Consider the following 4,291-nt stretch of genomic DNA (forward strand, 5'->3'; position numbering starts at 1 on the left):
AAGGAAAAACCCCCAAAACCTTCACAAACTGTGTGCTTTTAACAACAAAAGGCACTCACAGAGACACAAAGCAGCTCTGTTTTAACGGGAACCCGCAAAAAAAAGCCGGTGTGTGACAGCGAGTGTGTTGTTTGGACGCTTTTGCCAGAGGTTGGTTCTTTTTATGAACGCTCACACCGGAGTTGCTTTAACGGTCCAAATGCATTAAAAGTGAAGCCTGAGAGCCCACGCCCCTCCTGCGCCGAGCCAACGTGCTCCCTGAGAATTATGGAGGAAAAAAATACAACTGTAAATAATAAATAAACAAACTGATGTCTGAAAAATACCTAAATTGATCTTTAAACTCGATTAACATTGTTTTAAAATGTAAAACCGGAAACGGGATTATTTTTTGAAAATGGGAATTTGAATTGATATTTTATTATATTTTAAAATTGCAAATATGAAATAACTGTGTACTTCAAAGGAGTGTGTGTCAAATATAAAGCCGTAAATGTGAACGTGCGTCAGTTATAATAACACGTGCGTAATAGTAAAATAAAAAAATGATGTGCGTAAAAATAGATTTAGAAGAAATATTCTAACCCTTTAGAGTTTTTGCAATCTTGCTCTAATGAACAGATTAAAAAACAGAAAATGGGAATTAATGAACAATCGTGGAGCATTTTCTTCTCTCACTTTGGAAATAAAAACGTAAACACGCTTTGAGTTTTGGAATATTTCGCACATTTAAAATGGTCAAAAAAAGTATTTTCGTGCGGTGATTTTTCACTGTGTTTGCTGTGACAGAATCAATATGCCGGCCTATCAGTTCCCTTAGGTGGGATGCTGTGGATATTATAGCTGGCGGGATTGTTTTTATCTTGTATTGAACCACTGAGCGCAGCGTCCCCGTGCCAAACGGAGGCTGCACGTTCAGCCGCCCACGGTGATTTCAGTCCGAACCAAACCTGGAAACTCTGGGAAAAAAAACCCAGGAGGTTTGTCTATTATTCAACAAATCCATCTGTATCTTAGCAGCTTCGGCCCGTAATTGTGTTTTTGTGACGAGAAACTAACATGATTTCACGTTATCTGTGTGACATTTCCTTAAAAAAAATAATCCACGCGCGTCCTGGACGCGTTTAAACGGAGGTGTTTTTTCCAGGAGGCCGCTTGCTGTAAAAACTGTCTGATCAGCAGAGTTAAACGTGCACAGAGCTGCGTTAGTATCTGGTTAATGGTGTCCATGAGAGGAGGAGCTGCAGGCCTGCAGGACTCATCCTTGGGCGTTTTTTTTTTAAGGGGGGGGGGGGGGATACTGAATACAACGTGCTGATGGGTGAGCTCTCTCTCTCTCTCTCCTCTCTCTCTCCTCCTCCCTCTCTCTCTCCTCTCTCTCTCTCTCCGTGTTTTTGAAGCTGAGTCTGAGTGCAGCAGAGCGGCCGGGGTCACCGAGAGGTCAGCAGGTCTACATACAGCCTCTGGCTTCCTCTTCCTCCTCCTCCTCCTCCTCCTCCTCCTCCCGCGTGCAACTGTTTCCACAGTTTAAAGCTTGGCTTCTTCTCCCCCAGGAGAGAAATATGTAAAGGCACTCAGATCATGTGATGATTTCATGAAGCTTTAGCGGTCATGGTTCTGCTTGGCGACACTTTACGCAAACCCGCCGAGTCGTGCGTAAAGATGGAGACCGCGCAGTGACGCTCATGCATGGAGGCCAGCACTGAAGAATAATCCTCCTATATGTGATTTAAGTATCTGTTTCAGCTGGACAGTGTGCAGGGTAGTATTATCAGCGCCTTGATGGTTGCATTAAATATTAAAAATTATTCGTAACCATTTTTTTTTGGTAATTTGTACGCATCAATTTTCCTTCCAACAGACACGCTGTATTTATCCAAAATTCAGTTTTCATCCAGATTACATGATTCCAGACAAACAAGTGGGACCAGTCGGCGCAAAAAAACATGACTGTAAACAGTATTTTTCGCGCGTAATGTGTGCGTTTCGGTGAGCTGCGACGCGTCCGCCCACCTATAGAAACACTATGGCTCCCCAGTTCAATTGGTTTTGTTTCATATTTAATTCAGACCTCTTCATATTTTATCGGATTGCATATTTTATGAGTATAAAACCCCTGGACAAAGAGGAGCTCTTGTCTGGCCTTGTGCGGCCAGTCCATGTCATAAATACGAACAAATATTCGTGGCCAGGTTGTAGCCAATGAAATCCAGGGACTGCGGGGCCCAGATTTTATAAACACGATAAAAAAGAAGACGAAAAAAAAATTAGGACAGGATTTCACTATTATGGCGTGCTTTTATATTTCTATTGAAACAATGTCCTGACGCATCTTCTCCTAAAGCGAAGTAATGAAAACCTCATTACAGCTCCGATTACAACAAATACCCCCAATCTAAATAATACATTCAATATTTATAATTTAAGTACCCACATTTGATGTGATTATGCTGCCTTTTAAGTTCAAATTTCACGGATTTATGTAAAAATGCCTTAAAACACCTAAAATAGTGAAATCAACATACAGCAAAGCACACTACCAAGAAGCTGCAGCTGTTTTAACTCTTCTAAAGGGAAACGGGGTTCATGGTTTGTTCCAGGAAAGCCACACACACACACACACACACACACACACCACACACACCACACACACACACACACACACACACACACACACACACACACCACACACAACACACACACACCACACACGGTTGTTGTTGTGACCAGATAATGACGCACGGCTCTAATACTCGGAGTGGAAACAGTGATCAGACGCACAGTCGCGCGGGCCGGTTTTTAACAGATAGAGCGTGCAGGGATCCGGGCCGAGTCGAGTCGAGTCGAGGAGGCTTGAGAGAAAGAATCCGGCGTGCAGGATTTAACCACTTCACTGTCGCACACAGACGTTCACATGCTGCCGCTCCCCGATTTGCCGAATTTAATTTGACGCCGAGTGTCATGCATGAAGGAGCCAGACGGTTTTTTTTTTTTTGTTTTTTTTTCTCCACGCCGAGGCTCTCCCAGGCCTTTTCGGATGCAGCGTGGAGCTGCTGACATTACGCAGGCGGCGCACGTCTTGTGTCACGCGGGGCCACGCCGCGACACTTTCTTCACGTTTCTGCGCGTAAAATACACAGTTAGCACCAAAACGCGCTGGAGAATGATGGCGTATTGGCCCAAACAGTCGCTGTTTGACGAGGAGGGGCGTCGCAGGCTGTTGTTTTGTGCGTAAATTACTACATGTCAATAGACACGGAGGGGGGAAATGGCCCAGTTATCCCGTCCTCTACTCATGTGTTAAAAATAACCCATTCAGTTGCGCATCCATCTATTTTTTTTTCTTCTTCCTCTCAGGCCATTAGTCTATAGCGTTGCTCATACATATTCCATCAGTTTGGCACCTTATAGGCCTGCATGCAGCCACTCGAACAGGAATTCAGATATAAGAAAACATAAATGCTTTTCGATATTTATCTCAATCGATGCATGAAGCATCTTCCCTGAAATGTTCTTTTCATCTGGACAGACGCCAAAGGCACCATCCGGGAGATCGTCCTGCCCAAAGGCCTGGACCTGGACCGGCCCAAGCGCACGCGGACCTCCTTCACGGCGGAGCAGCTGTACCGGCTGGAGCTGGAGTTCCAGCGGTGCCAGTACGTGGTGGGCCGAGAGCGCACGGAGCTGGCGAGGCAGCTCAACCTCTCCGAGACGCAGGTAGGAGCTGCAGAGACGCCCCGCTGCAGGCCGCAGGTCCCCGGATTCACTTCATTCAAACAACAGTTTACCAAAACAGCTCAATCCAAAGACATCTAAATGTTTTTAAAAACATAAATCAGTTTCTATAAGCATTTTTGACTGAATCAATAGGTCTTGAGTCACGTGTGGCTCCTTGAAGCTTCCACAAAATCACAATTCAGTGCTTTTTCTTATTTATTTTGTTTATTAGATTAACTTGCAGTTCAAGAAAACTAATGTCGCTTTTAGATTAAATGATTTTTCTGCTATTTTTCTCCAAAAACATGTCAGCTGCAGGTGATGAATGTTGCGTTTAGCTCACCGCGACTGGATCCAAACAAATAATTCAAGTTTCAGAGGAAAATACAGACAGTTTGGGTCAATAAGGGGAAAGATTTGATTACAAATAATGTGAAGGGCGGAGAAGAAAAAACAACAGAAATGGCTGAGAAAGGTATAAACAGACAAAAGTCTTTAAAAAAATATACTAAAGAAAGCTCTTGTGGCTTAATGGTAAAATAGATTAAACTAATCCAATTAAAAGAAGCCAAAA

Source organism: Salarias fasciatus, chromosome 3 (assembly GCF_902148845.1).
Source record: "Salarias fasciatus chromosome 3, fSalaFa1.1, whole genome shotgun sequence".
Classification (NCBI taxonomy): Eukaryota; Metazoa; Chordata; class Actinopteri; order Blenniiformes; family Blenniidae; genus Salarias; species Salarias fasciatus.